Here is a 20,823-nt window from a genome sequence, read left to right as displayed (position 1 = left end):
TACAGCCTTTCATATTAGGGTAAGTCTGACCAACCCAGGCCAGTGGGGACTGGGAGGCGGTGGCCTCCAGCCTTTGCTGAGAGACAGACAGCTGGAGTTTGCCAGAGGAGGACCCCCACAAGCCAAGACACAGGGGGTCGCCCCCCTCAACCTGGCAGAGGAACAGGATTTGGATTAGAGACTGGCACTGGAGCCTCTTGTGTCTATGACCTTGGGCAGGTGGCTCTGCTTCTCCAAGCCTCTTTTTCTTCATCTGTAAAATGGGCTATCAGTGGGCACTGTCTGGTTAGAGTCACTTAGGGAGCCCTGGTTGTATAGTGTGTTACACATTGGGCTACTAACCTCAAGGTCAGCAGTTCAAAACCACCAGCCGCTCTGGTTACAGTCTTGGAAATTCACAGAGGCAGTTGCACCTGGCCTAGAGAGTCACAGTGAGTTGTCATGTGGTCGCCATGAGTCGATGGCATTGAGTGAGCACACGTCCCCAGTGAGTCGGATCTGACTCGATGGCAGTGTTTGGTGTTTGTGAGGATGGTGGCCGCTGTCATCATCATCATCACCTTCCTTCTTATTAGGGCGAGAACAACGCCTGGCACACAGTAGGATCTCTGTACATATTAGTGCTCTTGATTTTGTTTTTTTCATTCTCTATTCCTAGAGTAGAGGACCCCTCGTGGCATACGGGGTGACAGGTTGAGCTGCTAACTGCAAAGTCAGCAGTTCAGACCCACCAGCCGCCTCCTAGGAGAGAGAGGAGGCTTTCTACTCCTGTAAAGAGTTACCGTCTACTCACTGCTAGATGGCAGTGAGTTGCTTCCTGTTTTGTTGTACTTTCCCACAGTTGTGTTCCCACTCCTTAGGGAACACTGGGACATTTCAGACTTAGCTCTAATAGGGGTGACCAGTGCAGAACTGCAATAAAGAGGCATCCCGGGTCAAGGGTAGATGACCGCTCACTCAGCCTCACCCCACCCTCTGTCTCTTTTGGAGTCACATCCACCACCACCACCACCACCACCCCTATCCCTACCCCCAGTGTCTGGAAGGCCCACTTGCTTGAGTTCTGTTGGGTCTGAGCTCTGCACGACATCCTAAGTGGGTGACACAGAGCAGGTGAGCTAGTTTCCATGGACAGAAGGGAAGGGGAGGGCCAGGCAGGGGCCTAAGGCTATCACTCAGGCCTGGGCAGAGCCTCCAGCTACGGTAGGAGGGTCCAGGGAGTGTGTAGTTCTGTTTGGCTGGCGTAGAAAGTGGGTGTTGAGGAGGTGTGGGAAGCAAGTTGGAACTTCATTCAGCAGCTCCTGATGGAGCCTGCATCCCCGGGCACCTGCCAGGCACTGGGGAAACTGGTGGGAAAGAGAGGCTTGCTTCCTGCCCTCAAGCAGCTCTGGTGCTCCCAAGAGGAGGGCTCAGGGAGTGGGGGAGGGGATGACTCACATGCAAACAGTGAATGCACAAGGCTCCAGGTTGTGCTCAAGAAAACCCAGGTGCTGAGAGAGGGTGGGAGACCCAGGGTGGAGGTGGAGGTGCCGGGCCAGGGCAGCAGTTCACACAGGCGATCGAGGGCCCTGTTCTAGCTTCTGGCTCTGCCATCTTTAACGCCTGTCTTTCTTCCTCATGGCTGCTTCTCTGCCAGATGTTGGGTCTGAATGCCAGGCAAGGCAAAGGGACGAAAGGTGGCATGCTGTAGGAGTGTGGCATTGTTAGAGGAAAGTAGTACCTCCCCTGGAAGCCCCCCCAGTGACTTCCCCAGAGAGGGTCTCATGGTCACCCTAGCTGCAGGAGAGGCTGCTGAAATGAATACCTCCAGGTGGGAAGACCTGCTAGTCCAGCAGAAGAGCAACCTGGCTAGCAGGAGAGCTGGCATGACCACCCTTAAAGTCCCAGCCTCCCGGGGCCATTGGGAAGCTTGCACAAGGTAACTGATGCGAATAAATCACGTAGCCCCTGCAACAGGGCCATCTCCCAGTCCATGTTTGTTGCCATTATTAAATTGCTCTGCCTGCGTTCGTTCGTGTGTTCATTCAGCAAGCATGCATTACATGCTGAGCTCTGTATGCCGTGTTGGAGACAGGCAGTGACGGTCCCTGCCCTCCCGCACCCTAGGGTAACAGGGAAGACAAATAGCTTCACTCTGCTTCAACCAGTATCATAACAGAGACGAGAGTACCTATTCATGTGTGCCTCGTTTTTCTTACTCCTGTGGCCCATCTGCCCAGAACAGTGCCTGGCACACATCAGGCACGGTGGTGCCTGGCGTGAAAGAACGAGATAACGTAAGAAGTACTTATTGGGAGCCTGCTGTGTCTGAGCTGCTAAAGGTGAATGATGAGCGTCTCTTCCTGTAGACGTGAGCAACGACGAGGGCTATGGATCAGGTCCTCGGTGGGGGCTGCTGAGCAGCAGTGACCAGAGCGTTGTGGGTGTCACCTTCGATGAGCCCAAGACGTGGGGGAAGAGCACTGGAGAAGGTGTATGTTGTGGGTGTCACCTTCGATGAGCCCAAGACGTAGGGGAAGAGCACTGGAGAAGGTGTATGGAGTCCCGAGAGCCTGCTGTGTGTGTGTGTGTGTGTGTGTGTGTGTGTGTGTGTGTGTGTGTGTGCGCGCGCGTGCGCACCCTGGGCCAGGGCCCTTCCCCCCGCCCAGGCCTCTGGTTCTTCACCTGTAAGGCAGGTATGACGGGCCCTGTGCAGGGCTATCAGGGATGCTGGGCATGGTGGTGGGAGTGCTCCGTCAGCCCTGCTTCTCCATATGTAGGAGGCTGATACGCAGGCAGGCCGGCAGGCAGGCGGCACGCCAGCTTGCCACGTCAGGAGAGGCGCCACCTGGTGCAGGGTTGGAGGGGATTCCATCTGAGCCCCCTTGGCATCTGCTGGGGATCCAGGAAGCCAAGGAATCTGGGGTTTTCATTCGTTCTCACTGCTTCTGGATCTGGTTCTGGCAGCTTGTTGACAGCAGGCCAGCTGGGCATAGAATTTCTAGAATTAGATGTGGTCAAGCAGCAAATGGGCCATGCTGGTTCCCCCAAATAGGAAGTAATGGTGATGGCGGCTATCCGAGAACTGTAGGTGGGGAGACAGCCTGAAATTTGAGAGTAGAGAGCTGGTTCTGCCACTTGCTTGGCTGTGTGACTTTTAGCAGGTTTCTCGATCTCTCTGAGTCTGGCAACAAATAATCCCTGTCTTACCTGCCCCTGGTGGCCTTGCCTGGCACAGAGCAGGCATTCAGCGTTGGCAGTGACCATCACTGCCATTGTAGTTTCCTTGCCGGAGTGGGGTGTGTGTGTAAGGCGGGCATTTATTGATCTCCTGTTCCATACCAGGCTTGGTGCTGGTCACAGCATCTCCTTGAGCCACAGCTTTGAGGAGAGGACCTTCGCCCTCTTTATCAGAGGAGGACACGGGGACTTTTGGTGCCTTCTCAACAGGACCTGTTCTGGGGCCACCTCCAGTGAGCTGAAACCCTGGGGATCATGGACGGGGGGAGGGGCTGAAGATCGCTCAGGAGGGGGCTGCTTAGAGACCAGGGAGGCAGCTTCTGAGGTCAGAGGTAGGGGCAGTCCAGACAGAGACAGATCTAGCCGTCATCCAATGGGCGAGGTCCCAGTAAGAGATGGCCCCAGCATCCGTATCAGCGGTGGCGTGGGATAGGCTGAAGCGTCAGAAGCACTTGCCTTGATTCAGTGTCTTGAGCACAGGCCAGTGAGCCCAGTCTGTGCAAGGAGGTGCAACACGCCTGTCCCTTGCTGCTGCTCTTGGCCACCACACTCTACCCAGTGGCCTTCACTCCTAGTGCCTGGAGTAAGGCCAAGATATAAAAAGAGAGTCCTGGGCAGCTGTGTTGATCTAGAACAGTGGTTCTCAACCTGTGGGTCTCGACCCCTTTGGGGATCAAATGACCCTTTCACGGGGGTTGCTTGATTCATCGCAGTAGCAAAATGACAGTGATGAAGTAGCAACAAAAATAGTCTTATGGTTGGCAGGGGGCGGGGTCACCACACCATGAGGAGCTGTATGAAAGGGTGGCGGCCTGAGGAAGGCTGAGAACCACTGCTCTAGACGCTCCCCTTGGCGAGTCCTGCCTGAGCAAATTCAGCGGGTGAGAAACGCCAGGAAAACGGGCCTCTTTGGAATCAAAGACATAGAAATAGAAATGGAAGTGGCCTATTTAGGGCCTTACAAATGATGTCACTCCACCCCAGTGGGACAGGTGACTAAGAGAGACTCTCCGCACCAGCATGCAGGAGCCTGAGTTCTTGGGGTACACGGGGTGTCTTCTCCCCTGGACCCCGAGCAGGAGGGTGGGGCTGGGGTGGGGGTGGGGGCAATGGCATTGTCCGTGGTACTGAAGAGAGGGCTTGGATCTCTTCAGCGGTCTTAGGAATCACTTCCAGGACTGTGGTTTTTCTGAGAACCAGCTGGTAGGTCAGAGGCTTTGGCCCAACCAGTAGCCAAGGCAGGATTTGGTTATCATCGACCAGGCACTTTTTAAAGAAACTTTTATGTATTACGTCATTGCATCCTAAATAGCAAACTCACTCACTGCCATCAGCTCAGTTCCAACTCATAGTAACCCTATAAAACAGAGTCGAACTGCTCTCTAGGGCATCTGAGGCTGTAAGTCAATCAGAACAGACAATCCCATGTTTTTCCCGAGGAGCTGCTGGTAGACTCATACCGTTGACCTTGGGCTTAGCAGCCCCGTCCATCACCCACTGGCCAGTAGGGTTCCTAAGCTTTCTGAGACTGTCCATCTTTCCAGGAGCAGACAGCCTCGTTGTTCTGCCTTGGAGCAACTGGTGGACTTGAACCACCAACCTTGCCGCCAGCAGCACAGGGGTTATTCCACAACTCCGCTGGGGCTCCCTATGAAAGAAGCACTCCTGTGATGCTCACTTTAGAGGTGAGCAAACTGCATCCTGGAGGAAGGGAAGGCCCTGAGGGTGCTCTCTCTTGCCTTCGTCTCCTCAGGCCTAATAGGAAGGTGGTTGGTAGCATGGCACAAACTGAAGGATAGGCTTGCAAACCGGTGTGGAGCTGGGGTGGCATGAGTTCCCTTCATTTAACACCTCTGTGTAGGATTGTCTTTGTGTTAGTCTGGGTACATTAGAGAAACAAATCCACAGAAACTCATATGTATAAGACAGAGTTTTATATAAAGGGTAAGTGCACATCAAGAAAACATCCCAACCCAGTGCTGCCCAAGCCCACAAGTCCAACATTAACCCATATGCCCGACACCAATCCACAAAGTCCTCCTCCATCTTACAAAGCACACACAATGATGCTGACTGCAGGGGGAAAGCCGAATCAGTGAACATGTAAGCATCTCAGAACTGGCAGGGGTCTCCACACGGCTGCTCCAGCACCTATTGGGGTAGGTCCATGTGGCTTTTTCTCAGGGATGTCTTCCAGGAAGTGAGCCTTGTCAGCTGAAGCAGGGAACTGACTAAGGCAGCTGCACCCTGGTTCAACCATCAGAAAGCAAGAGACCCAAGAACTCAAAAGGTGAGGCTCATCGAGCCATTTTTCTCTCCGCCCTTCAATTAACCCCACATGTGTTTATCAGCCAGGTTGGCACAATACACATTAACTACATCAGACTGGAAGGGATTCTGGGTATCACCTGGCTCCATCAAGAGCAGGGGCGTGGTCTGCCAGGGACCATACCAGCTCAGCAGGAAGACCCAGACTGGAGCTGGTTCCTTTTGGTATCTTTCTTGGGAACGTGGCCCCACCATCCTCCCCTCACCACTGGTGGAGGCTCTGGAGATAGGAGCAATTAATGGAAAGGGCCCGAGCGGTCCAAGAGACACCTGGAAGTTTAAATCCTGGATCTGCCATCTGGGAGCTGTGTGACCTCAGACAGATCACTTACCCTCTCTGGGCTTCTGTGTCCCCACCTCAGGCAGAGCAGAAGGGCACTGTAATCCTTGCCCTGCAGGATGGTTCTGAGGATCGGAGGAGCCCATGGGTGGGAAAGAATTGACACGTTAATGATTGTTAGTAGAAAAGAGACCTGAGACAGACGGTAAGCATGTGTTGTCCCCCCACCCCCAAGCAGCACAGCAGGAGTCTGAAACAGAAAAGGGCTGCAAACTCCTGCCCCCAGTCACCAGTACCACCTCCCAGCAAGTCAGGTGGCCATGGCTGGGCAGCACCTGGCAACCCCAGCTGACAGACATTCCTCTAGGCAGGAAGACTTGTGTGCCAGAGCCAAATGTCCCTGCAGGGATTGGTGGCCAGGCCAGCATTGGCTGCTCCTCCACCAGCCACCCTAATGAATCCAAGCTTAATATGCCTCCTTGGGCTGCTGTCACGCCTCATTAGGCTGCCCTGGGCCAACCTCTCTCCAAGGCCCGGTCACTGGATGTGATTGTGTCTGCTGCCCCTGGCAGCTGTTTGGCTTTGGGGAAGGGGTGGCCACCTGCTCCTCTGGTCACTTAACGACCTGAGAGTTCTGACTGCCCAGCCCAGCCCAGGAGGCTTCAGCATCTGATTGCCCGCACCCTCCCCCATCCCCCTCCTGGCTTCAAGGCCTGACACTAATGCAAAGTGAAGAAGGAAAGATGGCAGGCATGGTGGTGAGGGAAGAGCAGGCAAAGGGCGGTGACCGCTTAGCACTCCAGGCCGCCCTCGTCTGCAGAGCCCATTACAGCACTCAGCCCTGCCACAGGTGCTTGCTTCACCAGACACAGAGCCCAGCTCGTCCACACCCTCCTGGAAGCTCTCCACAGCCCATGCAGCCAGCACCGGGCCCATCTCCACGCTATAGACACAGAGAGGTTCTGAGATGAATGCTTAGGCCGGAGCTGGACCCTTAGTGGAGGGCTCTCTGTGGCAGAGGTGTCGAACGTGGGGACCTTGGTCTCGCCTCCAGCCCTCGTCAGGACAGATCCTGCCCGGTCGATGAAGAGAGGGCGAGAGGGAGAGAACTTGTGGGAAGGCATTCCATGTAGCGGCCCTTCCCCAGACCCATGGTCTTGGCTTTGTTTGCAACTTGTCGTTGGTGCCTTGACCTCAGTCCCTACTCGGCAGCACTGCGAGCCGAAGGAAACACTGCCCAGTCCTCTGCCATCCTCACAGCCATTCCCCTTGAACCCATTGTTGCGACCACTGTACCTCTGTTTTCTTGAGGGTGGTCCTCGTTGTGGGACGAACCTCTGTTTCCCGACAGTGATAACCTTCTCTGGGGACTGTTCCTGCCTGATAACGCGTCCAGGGCCCGTCAGACGAATTTCCCCCTCCTCAAGTCTAAGGAGCCTTCTGGCCGCACGACTTTGCAGACAGATGGTTGCTTCTTCTGGCAGTCCACGATCAGCCAATGTTTTCGCCAACACCGGTCTTGATAGAAGTGACACCAGTTCCTCACAAACACTGTACTGTAATTGATGAACTACCTGTGCGTGTTGCTGGTTGACATGCATTTTTGAGATTTATCCCAAGGACGGGGGTAGTGGAAGTTCACTGCTTCTGCGGAATAGTATTTCATTACATACTGATACCACGGTTTAGTAGTCCAGCCTTTCCTGGCGAAAGGGTCAGCATTTCCAGCTTTTCACCCTTGGCAGCCATTGTCTGGAACACCCTGGCGGTCCTGCCTCAGTGTGTTTCTCTGGAAGCAGGATTTCCCATTTCAGGAAGCACTGCCGAATTGCCCTGCAAGGTAGTAATACCACTTCACACTCCCTGCAGTGATAGAGCTCAGCCCCTGGCTCCTCAGCACCTCACTATCAGTTGATTTATCACTCCGTAATTTTGCCAATCTGTTGGAAGAAAATATCTCGTTCTCATTAGTATCACCCGATGATTCAGCTGAGTGTTTCGTCGTGTGTTTAATAGTCATCTGAATTCCCCCTTCTGAAAAAGGCCTGTTCATAACCCTTGGCATTGATTTTTATGGTCACTTATCTTTTATTAATTTGTGAGACTTGCATAGGCGAATATTAATCCCTTTGTCATATTTATTGCAGATATTTTCTCTCAGCATGTTACTTGTCATTTATCTTTATTGTGTCTTTTTCGTTCAGAACTTTAAGATCTTGGTTTAGGCAAATGCATCATTTATCCCTTTATTTGCTGTCCCTTCTTTGTAGCTGGCTTCAAAAGACCTTCCCCGGCCCAGACTCATACAGACATCCTATTTTCACTTCATATTCAGGTCTTTAGTCCATCTGGGATGTTATCTCTGCATGCGGTGTGAGGTAGGGATCTAATTTTATTTTTATGTGGATAGCCTATTCTCCCAACAGCCTCAATTGAATACACCATCCATTTCTCACTGATTTAAAGGATCATCTTTGTGTTTTATCTAGTTCTTTTTCCTGCGAATTTATTTCTGGCTGCTCTGTCAATCGTAAGGCTCTCTTTGTCCCTTTGTCTATTCCAGTTCTGTACTAAAGACTCTAGGTTAGTGTTTTGGTATTTGGAATAGCAGAATTCATCCTTGGGCATAACTATTCTGCTCATTATAACTATTCTGCTCATTTGGCAGAACCACAAGGTTCTTTAGAATCCTGATCCAATCTTTAGCACTAAATGCTAGTAGCACCACCTCCTCATCATCATTGTGACAACCCAAAATACCCCAACATTTCCAAAGACTTCCTGGAAGCCAGCCCCCACCCCAACCCCTGTTGTGAATTACAATTAATATCTATGTAATAGATGTTTTATCTATTAGCACAAGGCCTGCCTATTTTTATATAACAAAAAATTGTCATTTTAACCATGGCTAAGTCTACAGTTTGGTGGCACCAGTTACATTCACCATGTTTTGTAACCATAACGACTATCTGTTTCCAAAATTGTTTTCGTCACCTCAAACACAAACTCAGTATCACTGAAGCAAGAGCGCCCTATTTTCCTCTCCCATCTGTCTCTGGTAACCACTGATAAACCTTGGTCTCCTGGCATTTGGCTATTCTAGATATTGTATATAAATTGGAATATTTGCTCTTTTGTGTCTAATTTCACTTAGCATAATATTTCCAGGCTCATATCTGTGTTACAGCTTATTTCAGAATCTATGACCCTCGATGGCTGAATTCTATTTCGTTGTATGTACAGATTACTTTTTGTTTATCCGTCCTGTTGATGGGCACTTGGGCGGCTGCCACTAGTGTACAAGTACCTATTTGAGTCCCTGCTTTCAGATTTTTTTAGGTATGTTTAGGGCGGCTTCAAGCCATTCATAGAAAAATGAGATTAAGAGGTAATGGAATTTACCACAAACTTTTCGAAGCCCTCTTAGCAATGTAATTGCTGGTCGTGTGGCAATTCTTTGTTTAACTTTTTGAAGAACTGCCAAACTTGTTTTCCCAGCTGCTGCTCCATTTTCCATTTCCACCCGTGTTGCGGGAGGGTTCCGGTTTCCCATCATCCTCTCCAACACTTGCTGTGCTCTGCTTTCTTTGTCTGACAAAAGCCGTCCCCAAGAGGGTGGGAAGAGGCATCTCATTGTGAGGTGGCTGTGGTTTGTAGTTCCCTGATGAGTGATGATGGTGAGCGTCTTTTATTGGCCCTTTTCATACCTTCTTTGGAGAAATATCTACTCAAGTCTTCTGCCCATTTTTTAATTGGGTTGTCTTTTTGTTGTTGAGTTATAAGCGTCCCTTATGTATTCTGGATATTAAATGTAGCAAAACATATCATTATCAAGTATTTTCTCCTAGTCTGTCTCTGCCCTTTCTTGAAACAGCCCTTTCACGCACAAGGGTTTTTCATTTTGATGAAGTCTGATTTATCTGTTGCCCATACTTTTAATCATCACAGCTAAGAATCCATTGCCCAAAACAAGGTCGTGAAGCTCTGCCCTTAGGTTTTCTTCTATGATTTCACTTCTTCTGCTGAGGCCATAGGTCCGTTTCAAGTTCTCCTGTGCGGTGTTGGGTATGACTCGAAGGACAGTCTTTTGTAAGTGGAGCTATGCGGCCCAAGAACCGTTTGTTGTGGAGACCAAGTCCCATAGTCAGTCCTCCTACTTTGTTGTTGCTGGTTGTTTTTTTGCAAGATTGTTTTGATGACTTGGGTCCCCTTGCAATTCCATATACATAAGCATCAGCCTTTCCAGAGGGGATATTGGAATTTTAATAGTGATTGTGATTACACTCTGGTCAGCGATTCAAATGTATCAGCCACTCCGCATGAGAACGACAAGGCTCTCTGCTCTCGTGTGCAGATTCACAGCCTCAGAAGCCCACAGGTACAGTTCGAATGTTCGAATCTGTCCGTCGGGCTGCTATCCATGGGGATGGACTTGATGGCTGTCTATGGATCCCTTTGCCCAGGGTTGACATTCGACAATATCAAGTCTTCCGGTCCATAAACTCAGGACTTCCTCTCCACTTGTTCGGATCGTCCTGTCTTTCCTTCAGCAGTGGGTTGTAGTTCCTAGTGTAGGCATCTTTTACCGGCCTGCTGGAATCTATCCCTGCGTGTGTAATCTTTCAGAGACTGCTGGAATTGGAACTGGTTTCCTGACTTCTCCTGCAGTATGCTCACTGTTGGCATACGGAAGCGTACCTTATTTTGTGTGATCTCATATCTCGCCACATGGCTGAATTCATTTATTAGCTCTAGTAGCTTTCTTGTGGCCCCCTTGAGCTTTCCTTCCTGTGTTATTGAATCATCTGTAAACGGAGACACTTTTATGTGTTCCTTTCAGATTGTAATGCCTTTGTTTCTTTATCTTGCCCAATTCCTTTGACCAGTAGAACGTTGAATAGCAGTCGTGAATGTGGGCATCCTTGTCTTGTTCCTCGTCTTCAGGGAAACCCATGTCTTGAGTTGTCTTTTTTCATATTCTCGTTCCACTCTGCTTTACTGCCAGGAATAGAAACGGTGGCATCTCTGGGGATGGGACTCCCTTCAGCCAAGGCAGCCCACCCCTTAGTTGACTATTCAAAAGCACAGCTTACGCTGAGCTGAAGGTGGTCCCCCGTGTCCCCGTCTTCCTGGATCCTGGAGCCCACAGAACGCAAGTTTCTCCTCCTTCGGCCCTTTCCTCCAATGATCTACAGGGACAGTCATTTTCCCCCACTGAGTTTTCTCTCCAGGTCACCAGACTCAAGAGTCCCAACTCTCTCAGTTGGACTGAGCTTGAGTTGGGCAAGCTCACTGGGAACTCCTGCCCTTCTTCTTGCTCGCTTGGGAATGTGGCTCAGTTATCCAGTGGGCATCATCAGCCCTTACCTCACAGCTTGATGTGAGATGTGATTTAGAATATGGCAAATCCTGGGCCTGGTGGAGGGGTTTGGGAAGTAGTAGCTGTGAACGTGGCTCCTCCACGTAGTCCTCCTCCCTGACCCTCCGGGTCACTGTCTGTCTTCTTTATCTCCTACTGCTATAACGTTGACGACCACAAGCAGGCGACTTTAACAAGCCGATGCCTTTTCTCACAGGTCAGGAGGCGAAGCATTCAGAGGGAGGGTGCTGGCTCTGAGGGGAGGCCTTGTCTCCTTTCAGCTTCTGACCCTCGGGTCCTTGGTGTCCTTCAGGTGGTAAGACGTCGCTCTTCCCCCATCTCGGCTGAATCAGTCACTTATAGCTCAGATGAGACCAACTATCTCAGGAACGTAACGGAGAAAGCCTATCTCCAAATGGGGCTATCACTGCAGGGGTAGTGCTTAGAATTTTCGACACATATTTTGGGGGGGAAACAGTTCAATCCATCACACCATCCCATGCCGTGACCACCCGTGAACAGGTGTTCAGGGCTGACAAGAGCACCCAGGTGTACTCTCGGGCCAAGATGAACCACCACCACCACCCCCTCCTTGCCTGAGAAAATGAGGTGCAAGTATTTACTGATCCGCTTGCGTAAAGGAGGGTGTGGGGATTCTCATCCCGTGGGAGGCAGAGCTGCCACCAACTGAGATGGGGAGACTTCAGGAAGAGCAGCAGGCTTGCAGAGGCCAGAGTTCAGATTTGAACACACTCATTCTAGAAGCCTGTTAGCTGTACCAGCCTATTTGTTATCCATGGGCAGATTTTGAGCAATTTGATATGCAAATCTGAGGTCTAGCAGAACCATCCAGGCTAGAAATACAAATATGAGATCATAGGGCCTTCCCAGGTCTCTTTCTATGCAATTCCATGGATCTAGTTATAGTGTGTCCATAAGTGGGACTATGCCTCAGTTGCTCTGCACCCGTCTTTTTTCTTTTATCCTTATGGTTTGGAGATTTGTTTTCAGGTCAGTACATTGAGAAGGACCTCCTCTTTAGGGCTGTATAATATTCCACGGCACAGGGGACGGACACTGGTGGTTTCTCTCTTCTCTCCCTCGCTGACAGCCCTGTGTTTGTCTCTTGCCCAAGTGAGTCTTCTGTACAGATGGACTGGACGGAAGGTGCTCTGAGCTGCCCTTAGGCTATGGAGATGGCAGTCTCAGCTTGCCCATCTTACATATGGGACCTCTACCCAAGGCCTTCTTTAAAGTGCTTCTGTAGGAAACTTGAAAGAAAAAATTTATGAAGCCAGGTCCCAAGTTTGTTTGGGTCATAGCACTAGACACACCTAACAGTGGGACACCGCGCACCCAGAGAGTCCAGGGAAAAACGAGAGCACAGTGGTAAGAAGGCTGGTTCTGGAGTCAGATGGTTCAAGACCTAGCGCCAGTTCTTTCACCCCGCGTGTCCTGGTTCGCGCTTGCCCCAGGCCTCAGCTTCTCCCTCCGCAAAGCAGAAGAAACAATAAGCTCTCCTCTCCCTTATGACGGCGATGGGGGTTACAGGCAATGATGAATGCCAGGGCCAGCGTGTAGCCAAGTCTCAGGCAAAGCCGTCTCTCTCTATGAATTGCAGTCACTCTCGTGGACAGCAACCATGGCACGGGACCGGGGCGGCGTTTCAATCTGCTGTAGGTGAATCTATGCTGTGAGGATTTCCAGTTCCTTCCTTCATTCCTTCTCTCTCTCTCATTCCCTTGTTTAGAAAGAGAAAGAAATAAGGAGGTGAGCAGTAGAGGAAATAGAGAATATATATATCTTGCTAAAGATAGACTGTAAATCTGCCTTTGAGTTTCCTGTTGGCCAAAGAGAAAAGGGAAACACTCGAAGTAGCAGAAGTCACGTGTTTTTGAAAGGAAAGAAGCCAATTGCCCAGGTGGTGCCGGGGGACAGTATCCTCCGTGCCACACGTGCAGTCAGTCTAGGAATGGGAGAGGGAGCTGCTGCCACCCTAGTCTCCAAGGACCTGCAGCCATGGGGCCTGGGAAGCCATGAAATCGAGGAGTGGCGGTGGTAGCCTGAATCTTGGCCTCTTGGTCTGGTGGGGAGATGGCGATGGCCCAACACCTAATCTTCTGCAGGACAGACTGACATGGGGCTCAGACTCTGCACACTGACCAAGAGGCAGTGAGCTCCAGCATTGGAAAGCTTCATGGAGATGATATTTTCTGGGGGCCTCAGAGGCCAGATAAGCCTTTGACCTCCCCAGAGAAGTTTGAGAGTTCCCCACCAGCCTTTAATCACAGATACAGGGAACTCAGAAATTTGAGTTCAGCTGCCTTCCCCATGAGGGGGAAACTGAGGCACAGAGGAGGCATTCAGAGAGCCTGGAACCGAGCAGCCTCAAACCCAAGCCTTCTGCCTCCCCAGCCCAGGCTAGTCCCCCTCCCTCACCCACCTCACTCCCACCCAGTGGTGCCCACTCTGGCTGTGGCTTGCCTCCTGCAGGGTCATTAACCACCCACTGCCTGTCACGTGGTGTCCCCTTCTATTTAATTCCCGTATTGTGACTGACAGGGACCCAGAATAGCAGCCCCAGGAGCCATTGCCTCTGCTGTCCTCCCCTCGAGCCTATCTGAACTTGCCATGGTCACAGCTCCAGAGAGAGCAGGGCCCCAACTTCGGGGCTGTGTGTCATCGCAAGAGGACTGTCATGGCCCCAGAAAGACTCAGCTATAGGAGGTGTACTCATCTGGGGAGCCCTAACCCTGACCTCAGATTGGGCCCCAACCGTAAACCAGACTAAACCCTGACCCTGGCTCTAGACTGAGCCCTGCCTGCAGCCCAGGTGGCTGGGAGTTGGGGACAGAAATTGTTGAGTCAGCTCTTCCTGTCCTAACTGCTGCAAACTGTGGGGGCTAGTCATCCCTGACTCTGATGGTACCCTAAAGGTCCCATCTGAAGGACCTGCCCCTCCTCGCCCCCCACCACACATGACCTTGATCTCTGTGGCCCAGGAACCTGCAGCCCTGGATGGGAGACAAAACCTCCCTGTTCCACCTGCTCTGACTGTGAACTCACCTATGTCCCCAAAAGGGCTGCCAGCAAAGCAGAGCCCCCTCCCCCTCCTCCTAGTTCGCCTCCTGCCTAATTCCCCACGCCATGTGATGTGCGGCGGAGACGGGGATATTTATAAAATCCGTGTCCTTCTCCATAAAGCCAGCCCCAGGGACCAGGACCTGAGCCGCTCCATTTATCCTCTGAAGCCCCAGACCCTTCAAACCGCACCTGCATGGGGGTGCGGAGCCTGCTGCAGCCAGGTGAAGCCCTGCCTTGCACAGCTGCCCCTGGCTGGATGCTGGAGGCAGACAGCACCCTGCTCCCAGCTGTTCCTGTGGGTGCGCACTGCCCACTTCTGAGTCTGGACCATGGAAGCAGTGGCCTCCAGTAGATAGGGGGCCAGGTGTGGGGGGAGAGAGCTGCTGCTCCTGGTTAGCAGGCTCCTCCCTGCTCCAGCCAGCACCAGGCCCCACTTCTGCTCCCTCTCCCTTCTCACACACACAGTCTACCACAGTGCCACGGGAAGGGCCACCATTCAGTCATCTAGAAATCTCAGGTCCAGAAGGGAGGCAGCTTATGGCCAGTTTTCAAGGTCATGCGAAGGGCCCCCTCGATTCCCAGCCCTAACTTCACCCGACCTCGGGGGCCACAGCCATGCTTGTAATGCCATTGTCACCCACAACCTGGAAACCCCAGAAGTATGCTCACAGCCCTTACATGGTGGGGAATTCACTTTCTCCCCAGGAAACCCCTTGCACCCCCAGAGTTTCTCTTCCATGGAACCAAGATCCCTGCCCCACCCCACCCCACAGGAGCAAACATTCATTGTTGAGCCCCATCATGTGCACTGAGCTCTGAGAGCCCCCTCCATTCCACCCCACCCCCGGGGAACAGCTGACTTGGTCCTTGCCATCACAGAAGCCACAATCCCGGTTTTACTCAGGTGGGTCTGCCTGCTGCTTCAGTGAGGGCCTCACCTTCCCTTCTTCGAACCAGGGGCGAAATCCCACCAAGTGGAGGGCTTTACATGGCACAATGTGTTCCCTCGAAGTTCTGGAGAAGAATGAGCCAAACCCAGGTATCCGCCAGCCAGGAGTGCGCCCTCCTGCCTCCTGGCCACGCCAGGTGTCCTGGGTTTTCGGCTTAGCCTACTCTTATCATCTCCATCTTTTCTCCTCCCTTATCAGTACATTGTACAAAGACCCTGTTTCCAAACAAGGTCTTACCCCGGGGGTCAGGACTGCAGCATCTCTTTGAGGGCACAGAGGCTGCTCAGTGACAGACAGGCTACTTACCCTCTGCACCATGGTGGGTTTGTGGTAGAATGGGTGACATGAAGAAGGCATGAGGTCATGTCTATAAAGCTCCTGGGACAGGGCCTGACACGTGGTCCCTACCTGGAGGGGAGCAGACAGAGGGCAGCATGACCAGGGCTGGAATCACACCGCCCAAACCCGGGCACGTGGGCCACACCGGGCAGGGGCCTGGCCCAGAGAAGGCAGGGCAAAGGCAGGACATGGTCAGCTGGGCAGCGGAGACTTCAGAAACCCGCTATTTGTGTTATTTTGCTCCTTGCCCATCTCTTCTCGCAGACTGTGAGCCCCAGTCTGTGGTCACTCTTCCGCTAGACTGTGGACTGCAGCCCGTGGCCACGGTGAAGGCAGTGAAGGTGGGGAGGAGTTTACGAGACGAGGTCAGGTGATATAGATTGCCCGGGTAATACAACCCTCTGGGCAGGTGATGGTGGTCGGGTCCAGGGCCGAAGCAACAGGGAGAGGAAGAAGCGGGCAGATTTAAGAGGCAGCTGCCAGGTGGGACCAACATCCTGGCCAGTGGGCTGAAGGACAGGGCATTGTCCAAGCGAAGAAGAAGCTGGGAGAAATGTGCCTTTCCGCTCCGGTGCTCGGTGGCTGCCTCTGGGCTGGGGACATGGGAGGAGCAAGCCTGTAAGAGGAGATCGAATTCACCCCAGCTGCGTTGAGTCGGAGCTGCCTGGTGGACATCCACTCGAGGACCCCCGACTCTCATTCCCTCATTCATTCTGCACCCGGCCCCTTGCCCTGGTGGGCATTTGCTGAGCACCCACTACGTTGCAGGCACTGCACCAGGCCCAAGGTGCTGCAGTCGACAAGGCGCTACCTCAGCTTTCAGGGTCTCACAGTCTAGTGCAAGAGGCAAGCTGCAAGCAAACTACATGGACGATGCTCTGGGGAAAAGCCAAACCCAGGTGACATGTTGGAGGGGAGGGAGGGAGGGAGAGGAGGCCTCTCAGAGGAGGTGACACTGGCTGAGCAGGATCTGTAGAGGCGAAAGCAGTGCAAAGGCCCTGGGTCAGGAGAGCTGGGGGGCCCAGCCGGGGAAAGAGGCTGAGGGCTGTGAATCCAGCAGACGTCACAGATGTCAGGAATGGGTCTGTGGCCTCCAGGTGGGGTGGCTTGGGGTCAGGAGCTCAGAGGTGAAGATGGATGGGCGGGTGGGACTGGAGAACTAGAAGTCCACAAGGCAGAGGGTCACTAGAATCCCAAAGAGATCAGGGGCCCAGGAAGAAGGGACTGAGTAGGGCCCAGAGATGTGGCCAAGAGCCTGTGGAAGCCTAATTGCCCCTTGGATGCTGAGGTCTGAGAGACCTGGTTGGAGCCCTAACCTCCGCTGCTCACTCACGTGTGACCTTGCATGGCAGGCCCCCTGTCCTCTCCCCAGCGGGGTGATGGTAGCGAGGAAAGAGGTGTGTGAAGTGACCTGAAAGGCCATCCCCTTTGAGTGAGCTGAGAAGCTTGTAGTCCAGAGGGGGCCGGGATCAAGACTTAATGGCCTCTGAGGTTTCCAAAGGCAGAGCCCCAAGGGGGACAGAAGAGAGAGCCCTGCCTGGGTGTGGATGGGGCTGGTCCTGCCTGCGATTGGGCTAGGCCCAGCCAGGGTTGGCCCCGACCTGGAGAGAGCACCTGGCGAGTAAAGCTCGGAACCGAGGCAGGAGCTGTCTCAGATGAGGGGAGAGGCGGAGGCTCTACTTACCCAGTAACTACTGTCTGTGTCCAGGGTGGCACTTCCTACACACTATCTTGATATTAAGCACAGGCGACGGATGGGGGTGGAGTCTGGGGCAGCATGTCTCCATTTTTCCCATGAGGACTTGCCCAAGGTCACACAGGGCCTCAGGGAGTTATCCTTTCCCCAGCCCACCTCTCCACCCTGGTCCCTACTGTGCATCTAGGGGGCTTGATGGGATGAGTTCCTAAGTTCCCTTTCCTCAGGCCTCAAGAGGTGAGGCCTTCTTTCTGTTTCTCTGAGCTTGCAGGTCCCTCCCCAGCCTCAGGGCCTTTGCACATGCTCCCTGTCTGCCCAGAGCTCACTCACACACACACTGGGGAGATCCAGAGCCTTGAATCGATGACTGGAGTGGTACTGCCTCGTGCCCCACCTTGGTGGTGGTGTGTGAGTCTGCAGGGGGTACACGAGAGGCCCTGGCCCCTGTCTCCACTTGGGCTCAGTGCCAGTCACCTGGCTAGCTTCTGAGCTGAGCCAGGGCTGCGTGGGCTCTGTGCTGCACGTCTGTGCGCAAGCCTCTGTAAGTAATCCCGTGGGGGTGCTCCACACAGTGTCACCATGGAGAGGCCCCTCCCACGGTGCCAGCCCCACGGCTGCCTCCACTACCCCTCCCTGCTTTTCCATGACCCAGATTCAACCGAACTGCCTCCCTCATCTGAGGGCCCCCCTGCACCTGGCTCTGACTTCTGGAAGCTCCCACGTCAGGGGCTTCTCCCATTCTAACTCAGCTCCAGGTTCCAGCAGGGCTTCTTGAGACCACATGGAAAGGGTGGGTACTGGCACCTGGGGGGCTGGAGGGCTTCTCAGATGAGGCAGGGTGCGCCTAAGAGGAGTGCCGCCTGACTGGGGAGACAGAGAGCCTTTACTAAGGTTCACCAGGTCCCCCAGTCTGCCCCTCCCTTTACATGTGCCCTCCACTCTGGCCCCAGTGGACCCCTGCTGCTTATCAGATACCAGACATGCCCCCTTTGCACTTGGTGTCCCCTCGGCCCCAACATTGCATTTCCGGACAGCATTTCCTGACCCCTCGACTCTCAACATTCCTTCCAAGAAGGTATCAATCCCTGCCATCACCACGTCTCACGCGCCGTGGCAGTGTTGTCAGGAGAGCCCAGGCCCTGGAGAGGCAGGTCATGCTCGGTGAAGCAGACAGACAGAGACAAAGAGGAAGCCCCAGTGCGATGGGCTGACACAGTGGCTGCCTCTATGGGCTCTGGCATAGGCACCCTGGTGAGCACAGCATAGGACCGGGCAGAGTTTTGCCCCACTGTGCACAGGGTCACCATGGGTCAGGCTGACTCAAACAACATCACAGAGTATTGTACCACATCTGGTGCCTGTCTCGCACTGAGTTCCCTGCTAGAATGTAGGCTCTATGAGGGCAGGAACTCTCTCCTCTTTGCTGCTGTATCTGAGCACCTCATGTGCCAGGCAAGAAGTAACCAAAACAAACCAAACTCACTGCCATTGAGCCAATGTTGACCCATAGTGACCTTAGAAGACAGGGTGGAACGGCCCCTGTGGGTTTCTGAGACTGTAACTCTTTAGGGAAACAGAAAGCCTCATCTTTCTCCCAAGGAGCAGCTGGTCGTTTCAAACTGCCAACCTTGTGGTTAGAAGCCCCAAGCGTAATCACTATGCCATCAGAGCTCCTGGGCACATAGCAGATGCTCAGTAAATATCTCTTCAATGGATGAAGATTCCTTCATGCGAACCTTAGATACCTGGCTGGGAGCCCGGTCCTCGGTGACTGGTCATGTCTTTAGGATCAGGATTGGGCTCGGGCTCAACCCCAGTCCACAGTGGAAGTGTGGTGACTGGCCACGTTTACACCCGATCACTGCTGAGCCATACAGGCAGCTCCATGAGGGAGACATGCTCACGATGTTTCTGTTTTCTAAATGAGGACACATGACCGAGAGGTGCCAGGGGGCCCTGGAGCCTGGAGCCCCAGCCCTTGCCACCAGCTCTGAGATCACAAGCTGAAAAGGCAGCGATCTTAGGAACCCCATTTCAATAGCCCCATGGTAGTGAGGGACCCCAGCCTGCTAAGGAAAGAGGCAGCTTCATACAGAGAGTGGCCTAAGATGGGATGCCCACCTTGTAAGCTACCTTGGGCCAGCATCTGCCCCTAATTTCCCTGGGAGGGCAGTGAATGGGGCCACTCGGCCAGCTTAAGACCCCTTCCAGCTCTGATATCCTTGAGTTCAAGAGTATGACCAGAAAGTACAGGAGAGGGTGCCTCTCAGCCCTAATCCCTCACCTAACGTGTGTGTACACACACACACACACCCCACCCCCCACCCCATGGCAGGAAAGAGGAGGAAGCTTGACTCGGGGGTATTTCCAGGGAAACTGGGAACTCTTCACCCAAAGGCAGTCTTACTTAGCCTCCATTTTTTTCATCTGCAAAACAGAGATCATCAGTATTCCTGGTCACTCTCTCAGGGCCGTTGTATTCAGGTGACTCAGAGGAGGGAGGTGGTCTTGGTGAGCTGTGCCCTATTTAGAAACAGCAGCCGTCCCCCCCCCCCCCAGCACAGACTCCTATGAAATATCCTGTCCCCCAGGGGGGATTCACTGGGGAGAAAACGCAAAGGCTCCTGGAGCCTGTGGAGTAGTCACCCCCGGTCACAGGTGAGTAGACAGGCTCCAACTCGGGACATGGTTGCTGTCACGAAAATCTCGAGAGATGCGGGCAGAAGGGCCCCTGAGTGGGAAGGGCGTGCCCTTGAGTCCTACCTGACCTCACGCAGTTCCCTGAAGCTGCCCTTCTCTTCCTCACTGGGGGGCTTGAGGTCAGCGCACCTGGGCTTGCGCAGCTGCGTGTTAGCGGCTCTCCACCTTCCGAATGCCGCGGTCCTTTCTTACAGTTCCGCATGTGGTGGTGACCCCCAACCATAACATTATTTTCGTTGCTACTTCATCACTGTCATTTTGCTACTGTTATGAATCAGGTGCCGCCTGTGAAAGAGTCGTTTTAAACCCCAAAGGCGTCGCGACTGTCAGGTTGAGGACCTCTGTGTTAGATGATGTAGGTTCTCCAGTGGGGTCTCTCCCCATTTAGACCAGGGTGGACCCAGGTGATTCTGATCCAAATGCTCCCCAGAAATCCAACTTGAGCAACCCAGAGACAGAAATGGAAGAGTGAGAAACGCAACCGCTCTATCCCTGGACAATAGAGGCTCTCACAGCCCCCACGCCTGTGCTGAGACCCAGAGATGTTTCACCAGGTGACACAGATCGGCAAACTGGCCGCTCCTCCCTCCCTTCTATCTCCCTAGGATTAGTGCCGCTGTTCTCTCTCTCACTTCTTGAGTTGGATGTTTATTGTATGAATTTTCAGTCGCTTTTCCCTCCCCTCTCAAATAAGGCTATAAATGTCTCTCTAAGTACTGCTTTAACTAATCTCACAGATTTTGATATAGTGTCTTTCCTTGTCATTCAGCATTAAATTATTTTCTCATTTCCCTTTTGATGTTTTTCCTCACTCCGTGAGTTATGTTTTTTATTTTGATTTGGCTACTTTCTGTTACTTTTTTGTTAT

The sequence above is a fragment of the Tenrec ecaudatus genome, chromosome 12 (assembly GCF_050624435.1).
Source record: "Tenrec ecaudatus isolate mTenEca1 chromosome 12, mTenEca1.hap1, whole genome shotgun sequence".
Taxonomy (NCBI): Eukaryota; Metazoa; Chordata; class Mammalia; order Afrosoricida; family Tenrecidae; genus Tenrec; species Tenrec ecaudatus.
This window is presented reverse-complemented; position numbering follows the sequence as displayed.